We start from the raw sequence: 21,416 nt of genomic DNA on the forward strand, positions 1-21,416 counted from the left end.
GCTAATTGCTTATAATTTCCACCTTTTGTCTATTCCATTTGCACAACAGCATGTGAAATTTATTGTCAATCAGTGTTGCTTCCTAAGTGGACAGTTTGATTTCACAGAAGTGTGATTGACTTGGAGTTACATTGTGTTGTTTAAGTGTTCCCTTTATTTTTTTGAGCAGTGTATATGACATTAATTTGCAAAACCTAAGTATACTGCATTTGGACTGAGGTCAAGGATGGGGTGGGGCAGCTATGGTTTGCTTGGGATTCGGGGTGGGAGTGGTTGAGTAGATGTAAAAAAATCTAAATCAAATTTTATTGGTCACATGCACATGGTTAGCAGATGTTAATGCGAGTGTAGCGAAATGCTTGTGCTTCTAGTTCCAACAGTGCAGTAATATTTAACAATTCTGAACAACTACCGAATACACACAAATCTAACAAGTAATCTAACAATTCCCAACAACTACCTAATACACACAAATCTAAAGGGGTGAATGAGAATATGTACATATAAATATATGGTTGAGCGATGGCCGAGCGGCATAGGAAAAATACAGTATATAAACTCAGCAAAAATAGAAACGTCCCTTTTTCATGACCCTGTTTTTCAAAGATAATTCGTAAAAATCCAAACAACTTCACAGTTCTTCACTGTAAATGGTGTAAACACTGTTTCCCATGCTTGTTCAATGAACCATAAACACCAGAGAGAATACAGTAGACGGCACACGTCAAACGTGAGATTTATGACCCTACTTTTATGGTCCGGTGTGTATGCCCATATATGGGCATCCTGCAGGACATCCTGTCAGGAAGTTCTCACGCTCTCTAGGGAGTGCCCATATATGTACATCCTGTCAGGAAGTTCTCACACGTTAGAGTGAGTGTTTATTTAACCAGATAGTGCATCTGTTTCTTTGAAGCTGTCATGATGATTGATGTGTAGGGACCTCGTTGAACTGGGGGATGTGTTTGAACATTTCAAAGAGTATGGCCCCCCCTGTTGTAGTGACCTTAGGGCTGTTGTCTATGAAACAGGAATGTCCGGGGTTATTGGGGGCAGCCGCATTATAAATAAGAGCTGAACACTACAAGCGACATCGATAAACCCCAGAACACTAAACAAGAAATTAAAATAAACCCAGAACATTAAATAACAAATGAAACATGTCACCTAGGCCAATTGTAGGTGTACTTTGTGCCTTTTGTCAAGAACACCATGACAAAACCATCGAAGACATTCTGTGTGATGCCGCTGATTGTTTTAAAGGTTTTGTAAGTAAGTTGTAACAGGCCTCATTCAGCAGTCTACAGATTAACCTAGAGACACCAAAACATCAATGTTTAAAGAAGCTTGGAGATTATTCCACATGTAAGGGCCAAAGAGTTGATTTACCTAACTCTGTACAGACCAAAGGAATTTCCAGAGTTAGCAATCCCTGACACTGTGTATGATAACTCTGACTTGTACGTATAATGGTTATCATAGATGTTAGCTACAGAGGGAGTTTACAGTATGTTAAAGAGCTTTATAAAGGCAAAGAGAGCAACAAATTGACCCACGTGACCTCAAAGAGGGGCCCCCTACTTCATAATAGAGGATGCAGGGATGTGTACTGAACCTGTACCCATTATAAAACAAAATGATCTATGGTCAAATGCATCTAAAGGTTTTAATGAAGTGGCAGCTGCATTCATATAGATTATTTCAATATAGTCTAGAACCAGTAAGAACATAGTTTGAATGATCTGCTTTGTACTATTAAGCAAGAGGCCTGGCCTATGTCTATAGAAGAAGCCCCTTTTTATATTCGGCATCTTAATTAACTAACACATCAATATGTTTTTTTAAAATAATCTTAACGTCTATACTAATACAACTTCAATCATTAGAATAATTTTTGTACACTCTAGAAAACAACATATACCTAGGTTTACACGTATTCAATAATAATTTAAGGTCAATAAAGATTTTATGCAAATAACAAATGAATAGCATAATGTAGTTCAGATATAGTGTCACACCCTGACCTTAGAGAGCCTTTTTATGTCTCTATTTGGTTTGGTCAGGGTGTGATTTGGGGTGGGCATTCTATGTTTTTGTTTTCTATGATTTTTTATTTCTATGTTTTTGCCGGGTATGGTTCTCAATCAGGGACAGCTGTCTATTATTGTCTCTGATTGGGAACCATACTTAGGTATCCCTTTTCCCTCCTTTCAGTGTGGGAAGTTAACATTGTTTGTGGCACATAGCCCTTAAGCTTCACGGTTGTTTTTGTATTGTTTATTGTTTTTGTCGGCGTCATCCTAATAAAAAAAGGAATATGTACGCTCACAACGCTGCGCTTTGGTCTACTTCATTTGACGGCCGTGACATATAGCATGATCAGCAGGGCGGACGATAGAGTACACAACTGTATCATTGGCATGCAGGTGCAGGTCAAACTGTATTATTATGATATTTATATATTTATGACAAAACAATATTATTAATGTATACAATATAGTTGTTTATTAGACATTCTAACATATAACATAATATTGAGATACTAAAAAATGTATATGCAACACTTGAACAACTGTGATCCCCTTGCTTTATAGGTATGCTCTGCTAGTCCTAAATCCAGACATAATCCATACATATGTGATTGTATTAAAGGGTCTACGTTGTGGGGGAACAAACATATGTATTCCTGGAAGGGTGAGCTTTCAGGAATGGGGTCAAAATAAATATGCTAGAAGCGATAGAAACAAGGATGTATTTCCCAGAAACTAAGTGTATATCATTGGTAACTCACATTATCATGGTTCAATGATAGGTGTTCCATTCTGTGGACTGAGAATAAAAATACTTTGCACAACACATACATTTAGATTCATTGTAGTTGTAAAACTACATGTAATTTACCAAAGTTAGTGTAATTGTCTGTAGTTCTTGAAATTAGGGAAAATAAAAGGATATCTAGAGAAGATATTGTAATTTATACATGAAAAACTCGTATCCCTATTGCCCATGAGTTTCTAGTGGATATACCATATGTTTCAAGAGAAAATAGGCAAAATAATGATAAAGAATCGAATCCACAATTACATAATATGCAATGAACTATTTTTTCATTTGTAAATCATTATTATAACCCAAATGAAACCTTTGGTTTATATAGCCCTGGGGTGAATGAAAAAAGTTGTATATGTATTAGGGTGTTAAAATCTTAGATTACATGTAAAAAACAACTCATTGCTGAACTAAATCAAAATATGTATTTGTATTATAACCTCTGAAGAACGTGTCTACAACTCACAAGTATTATTACAAATGTGTAAGAAATTGAAATACATAATATATGTAACCCCTTTTTGCATCAGTGGTCACAAAGTGTTTTACAGATACCCCGTCTAAAAATATAAGACCTATCAATGCATATGCCGCAACACAGCATCTAGGAAACACTCCCTAGAAGTCATAAACCTAGGAACAAAAGTATAGAGGAACCATGCTCTGAGGGCTGTGCTGAGTGGACATTTAAGAGTACATGTGCCCCTTATTGTTATTCAAGATGTTCCAACGTTCGTAGATGACCCTCAGGGTCATATAATAAACAGGGTGCCTGTAGAGGGGGAAAGAGTTCAACACTCAGGAGTCAATGTCATGTATTTTGTTTTTTGTCATAGCCTGAGAGAGTGAGAGTATATTTCCCTAAAGTTATCACAGATGCACACTATGTGTCACGATCGTCATAATGATTGGACCAAAATGCAGCGTGGTATGTTTCCATCCCTTTTATTAGGAAGAGAAAACTCAAAGAACAACAACAATAAAGCGAACAAATGAAACATGAAGCTAATATAATGCTCACGGGCAACTATACATAGTCAAGATCCCACAAATCACAATGGGGAAATGGCTACCTAAATATGATCCCCAATCAGAGACAACAATAAACAGCTGCCTCTGATTGGGAACCATATCAGGCCAACATAGATATATAATTCCCCTAGATAATCCACCCTTAATCAGACCACGACCTAACCAAGGTAGAGAATAAACAGCTCTCTATGGTCATGGCGTGACACTATGTAACACATTATATTAATAATTGCCTAAAATTGTATGTCATTGTTTTACATTTACATTTAAGTCATTTAGCAGACGCTCTTATCCAGAGCGACGTACAAATTGGAAAGTTCATACATATTCATCCTGGTCCCCCCGTGGGGAATGAACCCACAACCCTGGCGTTGCAAGCGCCATGCTCTACCAACTGAGCCACACGGGACCGTGATTGTCTTTCAGACCTGTTGCAATACAGCATGTTGAAATGTTGTTAAATATTTGTTACTTTGGTATACATTGAGTGAAATGGTATACATTGAGAGAGAAAGAGAGTAATATTACACAATTAAATAATAGATCATCACTCACATACACACAGACATGTCTTCATAGTTGTTCATAGTTTTAGTTTTATCATAGTTTGTCATAGTTTCTAATTATCGTTTCTAATCACAGTTTGAACATAGTTGGCCATGGTTTCTAATTATACTTTATCATACTTTCTAGTCTGAGAGGTTTGATATAATAAGAGGGTCAAATAGACCCTAAGAGGGCAGAAGCTATTGTTTACAAACAGTATGAGTAAAAACAATGGTTCAATGGATAAATAGCCTTCAGTTTAAAAAAAAACATACATGTCAATGAAAACAATTAAGACATATCAACCAAATAATATATATCTATATACAAACATCACATTGAATATTCAACTCACCTACAAAAAGGTCCATGAGGAAGGAAGGATTCTCAGAATTATCTTTTAGCTGTTCTGTCTTCATGCTGTTCTGGGCTGATGGCTGGTGTTTGGAGTTATGGTAAAGCCGTTCGTACAGAACGGTAGAATATCGTCTGTTTCATTACCCTGGAAGTCGTTTATAGGAGTCCATAATACATCCTTCATCCTTGTTGGGGTTCTGTCCGCTGTAAACACAATTTTAGCTTTTTAAAATAGGGTACACACTTTTTGTTTTAATGCTTATTATATATTATTATGGATTTTATTTTGGGACTTAGGTCGAAAATAGCTTTTGGCCTTAGGTCTGCGTAAAGAAGAACCGGTCGCTGTTTACACCTCTGATTTCTCATCTAATGTCGGATGATCCAAATCAATTATTCCCGGTAGCAGACGTTTTTTAAATAATATTAAAATATATTTATACGAAATATATACATTTTAACTTTAAAAAATACATACAATTGACACAAAAACATACCTGAAAATTCGATATATATATAATATCTGTCAAAACCATATATAACAATGGTTTAATATTAGAGAGAGTTCCAAACAGTGCAGTAATTTCGTAATATCATACATTTCCCACAGACTACCTAACGCACACAAAATCTTCTATATTAATTCCAAATCCTCACCTTCAAAATTCTCCATGTGTATAGGCGTGCTGAAAGACTGGAAAATACCTTTCAGATGAGCAGCTGTGTCCTAACACAGCCAATATATGAAATTAATTTACAGACCTGGACGATAACTCCTGTTTTTTGTGTGCAAATGACCCGATAGTGTTGATATTGTTTAGGAAGAAACATTGTTTTTATACCTTAGGGGCGTCTAGACCTATTCTATGCTGGTTGGTGGGAGTCACTGTTGCTCCTTGCAGCCCAGAAAATAACACCTGTTGTTTTTGGAGTCGCCCTGTGTGCAAATGACCCCAAATTTTGAATTGTTTCATGCACAATTGTCGAGACACACATACCCCCCCCCCCCCCCCACACACACCTCTTTCCTTGAAGCCTTTCTCTAAGACAGACAGATATCTAGACAGAGAGAGAGAGAGCCTGATATTTCAACCTCTTTCAAGGTAAATGAGATGCTCTGGAAAAACGTCTGTTTTGAGAGGCTTATGTGCCAATGTCCCCTAATTTTGAATTGTTTCAACCACAATTGTCGAGACACACGCACACACATAGACACACCCCCCCTGAAAACCCCATTGTTTTGAAACACACACACGCCCGCACACGTACACATATCTTTCCTGAAAACACACTTAGCCTGTCTAGGACTGGGGTGCCGCTAGCGGCACTCCTCCCACATTCCACTGAAAAGGCAGAGCGCGAAATTCAAATTTTTTTTTTTTTTAAATATTTAACTTTCACACATTAACAAGTCCAATACAGCTAATGAAAGACACAGATCGTGTGAATCCAGCCAACATGTCCGATTTTTAAAATGTTTTACAGGGAAGACACAATATGTAAATCTATTAGCTAAACACCTTAGCATAAGACACCATCTTTTCTTTGTCCACCAACACCAGTAGCTATCACCAATTCGGCTAAACTAAGATATTGATAGCCACTAACCAAGAAAAAACCTCATCAGATGACAGTCTGATAACATATTTATGGTATAGGATAGGTTTTGTTAGAAAAATGTGCATATTTCAGGTAGATATCATAGTTTACAATTGCACCCACCGTCACAAATGGACTAGAATAAATACATAGAGCAACGTGTATTACCTAATTACTAATCATCAAACATTTCGTAAAAATACACAGCATACACTAATCGAAAGACACAGATCCTGTGAATACAGACAATATTTCAGATTTTCTAAGTGTCTTACAGCGAAAACACAATAAATCGTTATATTAGCATACCACATGTGCAAACATTACCAGAGCATAGATTCTAGCCAAAGAGAGCGATAACGTCAACATCGCCAAAAAATATTAATTTTTTCACTAACCTTCTCAGAATTCTTCAGATGACACTCCTGTAACATCATATTACAACATACATATACAGTTTGTTCGAAAATGTGCATATTTAGCCACCAAAATCATGGTTAGACAATGACAAAAGTTGCCCAGCTGGTCAGACAATGTCGTGCGCCATATTAGACAGTGATCTAGTCGTATACATAAATACTCATAAACGTGACTAAAAAATATAGGGTGGACAGCGATTGATAGACAATTTAATTCTTAATACAATCGCTGATTTACATTTTTTAAATTATCATTAATTTTCAATTGTCACGATCGTGTGGCGGATTGACGGACCAAAATGCAGCAGTTGGAAAATAAGCCATCTTCTTTTATTATAACAACACGAAGATGAACACGAACAAAACACTTTAACAAAACAACAAAACGACCGTGAAGCTACAAACGTTGTGCACAAACATACAGGCTACAAACGTTCTTACATAGACAATTACCCACAACCAATGAGAGCCTATGGCTACCCTAAATAAGGCTCCCAATCAGAGACAACCGAAATCAGCTGTCTCTAATTGGGAACTCATTCAGGTAACCATAGACTCTCCTAGATAACTAACCAACATAGACAACACTAGACATATACACTCAACACAAAACCATCTACTACACCCCATAACCCCTTTACCAAATAAACACCCAAAACCAACAAAACATAAACATTACCCATGTCACACCCTGACCTAACTAAAATAATAAAGAAAACAAAGAATAATAAGGCCAGGGCGTGACATAACCCCCCCCTTGAGGCGCGAACTCCGGGCGCACCATACACAGTCTAGGGGAGGGTCTGGGTGGGCTCCCCTCCACGGTGGCGGCTCCGGCTCTGGTCGTAGTCCCCACGTCACCACAGTACCTAACCACCTCCTAGGCTTCCTCCAAACGACCCCCCTCCACATTAACCCCATTGCATTAAGGGGGAGTTCCGGACTAAGGGACAGCTCCGGACTAAGGACCAGTACCAGGGTAAGGGGCAGTACCAGGGTCAGGGGCAGTACCAGGATAAGGGGCAGTACCAGGGTAAGGGGCAGCACCAGGGTAAGGGGCAGCACCAGGGTAAGGGGCAGCACCAGGGTAAGGGGCAGCTCCAGGGTAAGGGGCAGCTCCGGACTGAGGAATGGCAGCTCCGGACTGAGGGACTGCAGCTCCGGACTGAGGGACTGCAGCTCCGGACTGAGGGACGGCCCATGGCTGGCTGACAGATCTGGCTGCTCATGGCTGGCTAACGGATCTGGCTGCTCATGGCTGGCTAACTGATCTGGCTGCTCATGGCTGGCTGACGGATCTGGCTGCTCATGGCTGGCTGACGGATCTGGCTGCTCATGGCTGGCTGACGGATCTGGCTGCTCATGGCTAGCTGACGGATCTGGCTGCTCATGGCTAGCTGACGGATCTGGCTGCTCATGGCTAGCTGACGGATCTGGCTGCTCATGGCTAGCTGACGGATCTGGCTGCTCATGGCTAGCTGACGGATCTGGCTGCTCATGGCTAGCTGACGGATCTGGCTGCTCATGGCTAGCTGACGGATCTGGCTGCTCATGGCTAGCTGACGGATCTGGCTGCTCATGGCTAGCTGACGGATCTGGCTGCTCATGGCTAGCTGACGGATCTGGCTGCTCATGGCTAGCTGACGGATCTGGCTGCTCATGGCTGGCTGACTGATCTGGCTGCTCCTGTCTGGTTGGCGGCTCTGGCAGATCCTGTCTGGTTGGCGGCTCTGGCAGATCCTGTCTGGTTGGCGGCTCTGGCAGATCCTGTCTGACGGACGGCTCTAGCGGCTCCTGTCTGGCTGGCGGCTCTAGCGGCTCCTGTCTGGCGGACGGCTCAGTGGGCTCATGGCAGACGGGCGGCTTTGCAGGCTCATGGCAGACGGGCGGCTTTGCAGGCTCATTGCAGACGGATGGCTCAGATGGCGCTGGGGAGACGGATGGCTCAGATGGCGCTGGGGAGACGGATGGCTCAGATGGCGCTGGGGAGACGAGCAGTTCAGTCAACGCTGTGCAGACGGCAGACTCCTGCCGGCTGAGGCGCACTGTAGGCCTGGTGCGTGGTGCCGGGACTGGTGGCACCGGGCTGGGGACACGCATCTCAGGGCTAGTGCGGGGAGCAGCAACAGGACGCACAGGACTCTGGGGACACACAGGAGGCTTGGTGCGTGGTTTAGACACTGGTGGTAAAGGGCTGGAGACACGCACCATATAGCTAGTGCGTGGAGGAGGCACTGGTGGTACTGGATTGGGGCGGGGAGGTGGCGCCGGAAATACCGGACCGTGCAGGCGTACTGGCTCCCTTGAACGCCGAGCCTGCCCAACCCTACCTGGTTGTATGCTCCCTGTCGCCTGACCAGTGCGGGGAGGTGGAATGACCCGCACCGGCCTATGTAGGCGAACCGGGGACACCATGCGTAAGGCTGGTGCCATGTACGCCGGCCCGAGGAGACGCACTGGTGACCAGATGCGTTGGGCCGGCTTCATGACATACGGCTCAACGCTCAGTCTAGCCCGGCCGATACGTGGAGCTGAAATGTACCGAACCGGGCTATGCACGCGTACAGGAGACACCGTGCGCTCTACTGCGTAACACGGTGTCTGCCCGTACTCCCGCTCTCCACGGTAAGTACAGGGAGTAGGCGCAGGTTTCCTACCTGACTTCGCCACACTCCCTTTAAGGCCCCCCCCAAGAAATTTTTGGGTTGTACTCACGGGTCTCCAGCCTTGTCTCCGTGCTGCCTCCTCATATCGCCTCCTCTCGGCTTTCGCTGCCTCCAGCTCTTCACGAGAGAGGCGATATTCTCCAGGTTGATCCCAAGGCCCCTTACCATCCAGTATCTCCTCCCATGTCCAGAAATCCTTTGTGGTTAGGTCCTGTTGCCGCCTTCCATGCCGCTTGGTCCTATGGTGGGTAATTCTGTCACGATCGTGTGGCGGATTGACGGACCAAAATGCAGCAGTTGGAAAATAAGCCATCTTCTTTTATTATAACAACACGAAGATGAACACGAACAAAACACTTTAACAAAACAACAAAACGACCGTGAAGCTACAAACGTTGTGCACAAACATACAGGCTACAAACGTTCTTACATAGACAATTACCCACAACCAATGAGAGCCTATGGCTACCCTAAATAAGGCTCCCAATCAGAGACAACCGAAATCAGCTGTCTCTAATTGGGAACTCATTCAGGTAACCATAGACTCTCCTAGATAACTAACCAACATAGACAACACTAGACATATACACTCAACACAAAACCATCTACTACACCCCATAACCCCTTTACCAAATAAACACCCAAAACCAACAAAACATAAACATTACCCATGTCACACCCTGACCTAACTAAAATAATAAAGAAAACAAAGAATAATAAGGCCAGGGCGTGACATCAATACAGTTTGCGCCAAGCGAAGCTACGTCTAACAAAATGGCGTCATAAGCGATTAACATTTTTCGACAGAAACACGATTTATCATAATAAATTGTTCTTACTTTGAGCTGTTCTTCCATCAGAATCTTGGGCAAAGAATCCTTTCTTGGGTCTAATCGTCTTTTGGTCGAAAGCTATCCTCTTGCCATGTGGAAATGCCCATTGCGTTCGGCATGAACTGGAAACGTGCCCAGAGATTCAAAGTGTCTCAGAAATAAATGTCCCAAAATCGCACTAAACGGATATAAATTGCTATAAAACGGTTTAAATTAACTACCTTATGATGTCTTTAACACCTATTACAAGTAAAAACATGACCGGAGAAATATTACTGGCTACACTAATGCTTGGAAAAAGAGCAGGTCGGTGTCCACCGCGCGTCCGGCGCAGCTGGAAAAGAGTTCCTACCTACACGTTTTTTTGTTTTATAGTGGCTGTGATTGCGCAATCGACACCATTCAAAGCGTCATCACGTAAAGGCATCCAGGGGAAGACGTAAGCAGTATCCTCATAGCATTCACAGTGGCCTTTAAACTGACTCCAGATCAGGGGCCAAAATGTGTGAAATCTGACTCCATGTCAGGGAAATTGCTGTAGAATGAGTTCTGTTCCACTCAGAGACAAAATTTCAACGGCTATAGAAACTAGAGACTGTTTTCTATCCAATAATAATAATAATATGCATATTGTACGAGAAAGAATTGAGTAGGAAGCCGTTTAAAAATTACACGATTTCCAGAAATAGTGACAACAGCACCCCCTATCCTCATGAGTTAAAGAGAGAGCCTGAGATTCCATTCGTTAAAGGTGAGATACATTTTTAAAACGCTTTATTTAATTCTAAATATTTAGTACATCATATCTAATCATATTTAGAGCTGCAAATCGTGGTTATACATTGTGAATACCTAGCAACAATTCACCAAAATCTCCAGAGACAATTGGGCGCCCACGGCCAGTTCACATGCACGACAGATATATGAAATAACATCATAAAATGGGTCTTACTTTTGCTGATCTTTCATCAGAATGTTGAAGAAGGTGTCCTCTGTCCAGATGAGTCGTTGTTTGGATTCAGAATGGCAAATTTCCCTCTTCAATTAGCATTGGCACTAGCCGAGTGGCACAAATTTCTCCAACGTAAACACAGTCAGGACGGAACACGGCAAAACTCCCGAAAAAAGTTTCAATAATCTGATTAAACTATATTGAAAAAACATACATTACGATGATATGGTCACATGTATCAAAAACAATTCGAGCCGGAGATGTTAGTCGTTCGTTACGAAGGCAAAACAGAAGTCAATCCCACTTCCTTCAGAGTACTGGAAGTGGACGGTCACGTCAAAGAAATAGTTTTTTTCCCACCACAGACCAAGATGAGCACAAAAATTTCTTCTCTCACATCCTCTTTACACCAATAGGAAGGCGTATGGAGTGTAAGTAGACTCCTAAGTGTCAAGACCATGTATAGGCATCAAGTTGAAAAGAGCATCGATTTCTGACATTTCACTTCCTGGTCAGGAAAAGTGCTGCAGAAGGACTTCTGTTTCACTCAGAGAAATAATTCCAACTGTTTTAGAAACTAGAAAGTGTTTTCTATCCAAAATGAATAATAATATCCATATTGTACGAGCAAGATTTGAGTAGGGCACGATTTCACTGGCTACTCAACACTTTGCCTTGCAGCCATTTAATGCAACCGCTGTGTTAGATTTAAAAAATAACTTTAGTAAAAAGCACAGTATGCAATAATCTGAGACAGCGCTCAGCCATTCTCCGCCATGTTGGAGTCAACAGAAATTACATCATAAATATGCCCTTACCTTTGATGATCTTTCATCAGAATGCAGTGCAGGAATTGCAGCATTGCAGGAATTCTAGTTCCACAATAAATCTTTTTTTGTTTTATAATGTCCATTACTTCTGACGAATTAGCAACTTTGGCTAGCATGTGTAGTTCACGTGTCCATAGAACTTTACGCCAATGAACGAAAACTTCAAAAAGTGATATTACAAATCGAATAAACTGGTCAAACTCAGTTGAGAATCAATCTTCAGGATGTTTTTCTCATATATATCCAATAACGTCCCAGACGGAGCATTTCTTCATGTCTATCTAACGCATTACAGACAAGAACATGACATTCCCAATGTGCGTGGCCGAGAACTGGCAATATGCCTGACCTGTCACTCCAAAGGCTCTCATTCGGTCCCACATCAGGCTAGACGCTTCATTCCACGTTCTACTCCCTGATGACATCTAGTGGAAGGTGTATGAAGTGCATACAGATCCATAAATATAAGGCAATTGAATAGGCGATGCCTTTCACAGCGACCCATTTCAGACTGTTCACTTCCTGTTTGGAAGTTTGCTTGCCATATGAGTTCTGTTTTACTCACAGATATAATTCAAACCGTTTTAGAAACTTCAGAGTGTTTTCTATCCAATAGTAATAATAATATGCATATCCTATGATCTAGGACAGAGTACGAGGCCGTTTAATTTGGGCACCAATTCATCCAAAAGTGAAAATGTCGCCCCCTAGTTCTAAGAATTAAGGATAGAAGCGCCCAGCGGCGTAATTGTTCATGATGTTGGAAAAGATTGTCCAGCTGTTTCATCGTGGCCAGGAATATATGATAATCACTCCACTTAAAGCTAAAGACAGGCACAAAATAGTTCACATCCTTGCAGGCTTTGGAAAATACATATGAACTAACCGATTTTGTAGCATTGGAACTATTGAATTGGGCACATGCTAAAATTGTCACTTTGGAGTCTGGACTACAAGCCACTGAAGAGATTCTTATGGCTTTCAAATCATCTCGCCCGCACACTTCCTCTTCCAGCGCGTACCCGGGCAGGGTTGTCCCACCCAGGGCGTGTTCGATCTGGCATAGCGCGAGCCGTATCTTAAGCCATTCTCTCATACGCAGCACAGGAGAAAAACTCCCGGGTTTTGTTTGATAAAGGGGGCTGTGGCCGCTGTCTGTGAAAATCTTCACAGTTGAATCCTCCGGTTGGAAAATGTAACCCATATGGCCATTACTCATATCCAGCGCTCCATTAAAACAATCAGGGGCATCACACAGAATGTCTTTGATGTTGTTGTCATTGTGTTCTTGACAAAAGGCACAAAGTACACCTACAATTGGCCTAGGAGACATGTTTGAATTTGTTATTTAATGTTCCGGGTTTAATTAAATTTCTTGTTTAGTGTTCTGGGGTTTATCGAGGTCGCTTGTAGTGTTCAGCTCTTATTTATAATGCGGCTGCCCCCAATAACCCCGGACATTCTTGTTTCATAGACAACAGCCCTAAGGTCACTACAACAGGGGGGGACATACTCTTTGAAATGTTCAAACACATCCCCCAGTTCAACGAGGTCCCTACACATCAATCATCATGACAGCTTCAAAGTAACAGATGCACTATCTGGTTAACCTCTACTTCCTCACAAACCCGGGTCCTGGAGCACCCCCATCAGTAAAAAAAGCTGACTAGCATAGGCTAGCATAGCGTCACAAGTAAATAGTAGCATCTAAATATCATTAAATCACAAGTCCAAGACACCAGATGAAAGATATACATCTTGTGAATCCAGCCATCATTTCTGATTTTTTAAATGTTTTACAGGGAAGACACAATATGTAAATCTATTAGCTAACCACATTAGCAAAAGACACCACTTTCTTTACTCCACCCTTTTCTTACTGCATCAGTAGCTATCACAAATTCGACCAAATAAAGATATAAATAGCCACTAACCAAGAAACACTTTCATCAGATGACAGTCTGATAACATATGCTATACAATAAATATGTTTTGTTAGAAAAATTTGCATATTTCAGGTATAAATCATAGTTTACCATTGCAGCCACCATCACAACTCTCACCAAAGCAACTAGAATAACTACAGAGACCATCGTGTATTAGCTAATTACTCATCATAAAACATTTCTTAAAAATACACAGCGTACAGCAAATGAAAGACACAGATCTTGTGAATCCAGCCAATATTTCAGATTTTCTAAGTGTTTTACAGCGAAAACACAATATAGCGTTATATTAGCTTACCACAATAGCAAACATTACAACAGCATTGATTCGAGCCAAAAATAGCGATAACGTATAAACCACCAAAATATATTAATTTTTTCACTAACCTTCTCAGAATTCTTCAGATGACAGTCCTATAACATCATATTACACAATGCATATAGAGTTTTTTCGAAAATGTGCATATTTAGCGCCACAAATCGTGGTTATACAATGAGAAAAGTAGCAAAGCTGCCCAGAAAATGTCAGGAGAAATCTTTGGAGAGGCACCTATTCTAATCAGTAACTATTCCAAAACTTGACTAAAAAATACAGGTTGGACAGCAATTGAAAGACAAATTAGTTCTTAATGCAATCGCTGGGTTACATTTTTTAAATTAACGTTACTTCAAAATACAGCGTGCGATAAAGCGAGGCTGCACTGCAATTAATGGCGGCTTATGCATTTGACATTTTTCAACAGAACAACGAATTATCAGCATAAATAGTTCTTACTTTTTGATGAACTCTCATCAGAATCTTGGGAAAGGTGTCCTTTGTTCAAAAGAATCGTTGCTAGGTTGTATAACGTCCTCTTCAACGTTGCAATTAGCAGTAAACATTAGCATGAGAGAGAGAGATACCCAACCCCCTAGAACGCCAGGAAATGAAATATCCGAAAATCGCAATATACTGACATAAACTGATATAATTCGGTTTAAAATAACAAGATTATGATGTCTTTAAAGCCTATATCGAATAAAAACACAGCCGGAAATTTCTAAGATCTATAACCGATGGTTCTAGTACAATATGCCAAGGTCCTCAGTGCGTCAGAGCGAAGAGGGAAAAGAACAGACACGTCTTTGCCAAGTGATTTATAACCTTTGAGATCTACGTAGAGACTCCATTTCAAGTCTCCCTATTCGCTAACATCCAAGGGAAGGCGTATGCAGTGCATCTCAACCAATAGAAGACAGGCAGATTTATACACAGGTCTCAGAACAGCCAGCAAAATTCTGCATTCTCACATACACATAGGAAAATTGCTCTAAGTCCAGTTCTGTTTCACTCACAGATATAATTAAAACGGTTTTAGAAACTAGAGAGTGTTTTCTATCCAATAGTAATAATAATATGCATATTGTACGAGCAAGAATTGAGTATGAGGCCGTTTGAAATGGGCACCTTTTATCCAGGCTACTCAATACTGCCCCTGCAGCCCAAAGAGGTTAACAACCCTCCAGACGAGCTCCAATGCCATACAACTCTCCTTCCGTGGCCTCCAATTGCTCTTAAATACAAGTAAAACTAAATGCATGCTCTTCAACCGATCGCTGCCTGCAACTGCACATCACTACTCTGGACGGTTCTGACTTAGAATATGTGGACAACTACAAATACCTAGGTGTCTGGTTAGACTGTAAACTTTCCTTCCAGACTCACATCAAACATCTCCAATCCAAAGTTAAATCTAGAATCGGCTTCCTATTTCGCAACAAAGCATCCTTCACTCATGCTGCCAAACATACCCTTGTAAAACTGACTATCCTACCAATCCTCGACTTTGGCGATGTCATTTACAAAATAGCCTCCAATACCTGACTCAATAAATTGGATCCAGTCTATCACAGTGCCATCCGTTTTGTCACCAAAGCCCCATATACCCCATAACTGGAAGGAGAGGCGGCCAAAGGAAGAATTGGTTTTGGGGGTGACCAGAGAGACATACCTGCTGGAGCGCGTGCTACAGGTGGGTGCTGCTATGGTGACCAGCGAGCTGGGATAAGGGGGGACTTTACCTAGCAGGGTCTTGTAGATGACCTGGAGCCAGTGGGTTTGGCGACGAGCATGAAGCGAGGGCCAGCCAACGAGAGCGTACAGGTCGCAGTGGTGGGTAGTATATGGGGCTTTAGGGACAAAACGGATCGCACTGTGATAGACTACATCCAATTTGCTGAGTAGAGTGTTCGAGGCTATTTTGTAAATTACATCGCCGAAGCCAAGGATCGGTAGGATAGTCAGTTTTACGAGGGTATGTTTGGCAGCATGAGTGAAGGAGGCTTTGTTGCAAAATAGGAAGCCGATTCTAGAGATGCTTAACTTCAGTCTGGAAGGAGATCCTTACTGGCACCAGGTCCACGGTTAGCTCCACATCACTGGAAGGGGCACCTGTTTCTTCATTTTGTGGACTAGCAAATCCTCCATCACCTTCACCATCCAGCGTGACAACCTCTGACAGACTCATATTGCTCCTCTTTGTCAGTACCTGTTTTCAGGGAAGCCAATGGCCCAAAGATATTCCACATAGTTCATACACACACACTACACTCCCAGAATAAGTTATATTAGTTTTGCTCAAAGCAGCCAACTAAAGTAATGTAGTTAACTTTATCATGGGCACAGTGGGAATTTATATCTGTGATGTTTAAATGATTTCTTACCCCCTGTGTCTTACTTGCTGAAGGCCACAGTCATCCCTGCCTGTACCTGACATTGATGAAAAACAAGTGAACAATGAATAAAGATCATACACAAAGAATAGGCTCCTAGAATAGGTAATATTACGTTCAAGTTTTGCTCAAAGCAGCCAACTAAACCAATCGCAAAGGCTGGTCTGAGTGCATCTCCTCAGTAGTAGAACACAATTCACATTACCACGTTTTATCATCAGCACAGTGGGAATTTATATCTGTGATGTTTAAATTGTCTAACCCCCAGAGTGAGAGGCAGGGAGATACCAAGTCAGTTGTCCAACTGTATGTATTCAACTGAGTCAGAGAGGTGCGGGGGCTGCCTTAAATCGACATCCACGTCTTCGGCGCTCAGGTAGAGTACATCACTTCCAGAATTTCACTTTGCTGAGGGTTGTGTTGATCACGCACTGCTTCTCATGGGGTGAGCCTGATGTTCTGCATGTCACGCCTCATGTCTGCACCACTTGGGCTCCCGAGTGGCGCAGCAGTCTAAGGCACTGCATCTCAGTGCAAGAGGCGTCACTACAGTCCCTGGGTCGAATCCAGGCTGAATCACATCTGGCCTTGATTGGGAGTCCCATAAGGCGGCGCACAATTTACCCAGCGTCGTCCAGATTTGGCCGGGGTCGGCCGTCATTGTAAATAAGGATTTGTTCTTAACTGACTTGCCTAGTAAAATAAAGGTTAAATAAAAATCTATAAAAAAAAAATATGGGGAAAAGGGGACATCAAGTCAAAATCTACAAATTCAATGTTTGATACAATATTGGATCATGTTTGACAATGTAAGGTTCCTATGTGTAGCTGGTGTAGGGAGTCAGGCGCAGGACAGCAGATATGAGTAATGAAAGTACTTCACTCAAAAAATACAAATATACAAGGCAACAATGATAGCCCACAAACACGGACCGAATTACAATAAACAATCACTCACAAACACAACATGGGGGACAGAGGGTTAAATAATAAACAAGTAATTGGTTGAGTGAAGCCAGGTGTGATAAGACAAAGACAGAACAAATGGAAAATGAAAAGTGGATCGGCACTGGCTAGAAAGCCGGTGACGTCGACCGCCGAACGCCGCCCGAACAAGGAGAGGGACCGACTTCGGCGGAAGTCGTGACAGACGAACTACTGACCTGTACGTCCACAGGCTCGATGTGCTGTAGTCTCCATAAATGGCGCTCGGATCACACTGGCCCAGGATGTCTATGCACCGGATGCAGTGGTGTAAAGTACTTAAGTAAAAATGCTTGAAAGTACTACTTAAGTACATTGTTGTGGTATCTGTACTTTACTTTACTATTTATATTTTTATATTTGACTTTTACTTCACTACATTCCTGAAAGAAATCATGTACTTTTTACTCCATACATTTTCCCTGACACCCAAAATAATTTGTTACATTTTCAATGCTTAGCAGGACAGGAAAATGGTCTAATTCACAAACTTATCAAGATTTACCAACGAAGCATGTGTTTAGTGAGTCTGACAAATCAGAGGCAGTAGGGATGACAAAGGATGTTCTCTTGATAAGTTTGTGAATTAGACAATTTTCCTGTCCTGCTAATTTTCCTGAAAATGTATGGAGTAAAAAGTACAACATTTTTGTTGGAGCATGCCCCTGGCTATCCGTAAATTTAAAAAACAAGAAAATGGTTCCATCTGGTTGTCTTAATATAAGGATTTTGAGATTATTTATACATTTACTTTTGATACTTAACTATATTTTAGCAATTACATTTAATTTTGATACTTATGTATATTTAAAACCAAATACTTTTAGACTTTTACTCAAGTAGGATTTTACTGGGTGACTTTCACTTTTACTTGAGTCATTTTCTATTGAGGTATCTTAACTTTTACTCAAGTATGACAATTGGGTACTTTTTTCACCACTGACCAGATGGTCAGAGGGATGCACTCCTGTTGGACGGGAAAACAAAGAGACATTTGGTCACTGGTTGGTTTTTTCAATGCTGTATCACCATCTTTATCTGGACAGAAAATGCATTGTTTATCATAATACAAACCCACCTTGGACAATGTGACAAGTGGTCCCTCAACACCCAATCCTCATGCCTCATTGTTTGTTCTTGTTTCCCAATCAACAGTCTGGATCCTCCTCTTCTGCCATGGTGGATGAGCTACCTTTTCTGGTAAATACAGGTCAATTTCTCTTTCCCATTGGAAAATAGGAGCAGCAGACCCGAGGGTTGTCAATAAATTTCCGGTCTGCCCATCTGAAAGACAAAAAAATCAAACTCGGTTGATTACTAAAATGGTAACAAGGGACCTTTCTGCTGGGATGGAGGAATTCTCTGGAATGCTCAACTCGATGATCAGTACAGTCTAGGTTACTATTTGCCCGAAGAGGTGAAGTATTGCGATGAGCTATACGGCTGTACTTTTGATTCTAATTCTCAAGAGGAACGTTAAAACCCTTAGCCGTGAGGTCAATGAGGAGGAGCAAACAGTTGTAGGCGGATGGGCTGAAAAGGACTGACATGCAGGGATGGAACACAAGGACTTTAGGCCAGCAGACAACGATTTCTACTAGCTCGGATAACATTCAGGTCCTAAATCTGTGGCATGCGATGTTGGTAAAGGCAAAATTTCCCTGCTGTGTCAGGCTAATTTTGCACATTGTCTACTACAGTGGCAGTTGGAGCTGTTTAAAATGAGCGAGGACAATTTTATTTCTATTACAGCATATTGGACTGTAATTCATATTCCATTCACCCAGCTCACTGTAACATCGGTAGGTTTAGGCTACTACATGATACTTACATGTTGACTTTCCCCATCATGAGTTTGCTACTACCTAGCCTACAAATGAAAGTTTACAACATACAGTAGGTGCACAGGTCTAGAGAAATTAGAGTAATCAAGGTGACAGACAGTGACACATTCAATAGCGCCTTGCACACTCTTGCCTGCATCCAGCTGATCTAGGTTGTAATCAGTGATCCAATGGTTGCAAACGAGAGTATCTATTAGACAAATTGTAGTATGTTTACCCCCGTTTCATTCTGTTTGCTTCCATTTACGAAACATTTTTTCAACAGAATCCGTGGAATGAATACACCCCTGATCACAAGCAAACACAGAACTAGCAGCCACTTATATAAACCGCATTATCACTTTTCTCGTTGTATATATAATTCCTTCTTGCTTCAGTGCTCTCCCCTCTTACCTTTTCTCTTCACTTGTGGACTTCAGTTCACATTACAACAGCTGACTTTGACAAGGCAAAATAAACTTTACAAGCCAAACGTTCATACCATAACCGCTACACACAGCATACATTGTTTTCACCATATTAACATCCTAGTCAACATAGCTACTAGAACTACAGATTTATAAATCAGCTACAATCATGCAGTACAGTGTATAGCAAGCAGTTTAGCAGTTACACTGGCGGGCCCCAGTGGCAATAAATTAATAAAACCAAAAGCTTACCTTGACTTGGAAGAGTTCCAGTGTTGGATAGCCATAGCCAGCTAGCTAACATAGCATCCCTCTCTGTTTGAACTGGGTGTTTGAGGAGGCTAAACTAGCTAGCTCCATTCGCTAGCTAAGAAAGTGAAAATAAAAGTAACAATATGTATATAATACAAAATATAGCTCTCTCTCTGTTTTGCTTCTCCTTAATTTTGGAAGAAATTAATTTGTTCAAAACTATTCAGCTATTGTCTTTCTCTCTCTTTGAGTCAACTACTCACCACATTTTATGCACTAGCTGTATCTTATAATTTCAGTACTGGATTAATTTTCTGATCCTTTGATTGGGTGGACACCATGTCAGTTCATGCTGCAAGAGCTCTGATAGGTTGGAGGACGTCCTCCCTCGTTGTCATAATTACTGTGTAAGTCTATAGCTGTGTTCGAATACTCATACTAACCGCACTAACTGTAATATTTGTGACGTGAATTGAGTATATATTATGCTTATTGGTCATAGTATGGATATAGTTAGTATGCCACAAGTTCCCGGATGGCGTACTAAAATCGTCAAAATATGAAGTATACACGCAGAGGACACTATTTCCGTACTTTAGGGCCCATAATGCAATTCTTCAGGAATTGTTCAAAAAAGTTACCTTACACGTTATGCTGGCTGACAATTTGTTAGCTACGCTGTCCTTAAGAACCACATAGCATATCATTACAGCAATATGTACCGGTATGTTTGCAAGCTACCTAACGTTAGTTGGCTACTTATACATGAAACTTGCCAGTATATTAACTATAGGCTATCAAACTACCCAACGTTTATTGACTTGATTATTCCTGTCATTCTTAGCTTTGCTAAATGGTATAGTCGTGCGTTCTCAATGGACATTCGGATACTTTCACAAATTTGCTCTGGCTATCTATTTCTACCGATTTCAGAGCACTCTCGTCTGAGTGTACCAGAGCGCAGAATAATGAATTTACGAACACCCGTTGAATATGGCTGGTGTCAGTAAACGTCAGCAATGGAATTGTTGCCAGCAGCACAGTTACAGTCACCAAGGCTCTGGATAACATGAAAACTGCCTAACCAGTTCTGCTAGGGTGAGTAAAATGGTCAGAGTGGTCTCATTTGTGTCTGGAAGTAGCTAGCAAGCTAGCCGATGTTAGCCTGGGAGCTTGACTGCCGTTGTAATGTCAGAACATTCGAATTG

Source organism: Salvelinus fontinalis, chromosome 3 (assembly GCF_029448725.1).
Source record: "Salvelinus fontinalis isolate EN_2023a chromosome 3, ASM2944872v1, whole genome shotgun sequence".
Lineage (NCBI taxonomy): Eukaryota > Metazoa > Chordata > Actinopteri > Salmoniformes > Salmonidae > Salvelinus > Salvelinus fontinalis.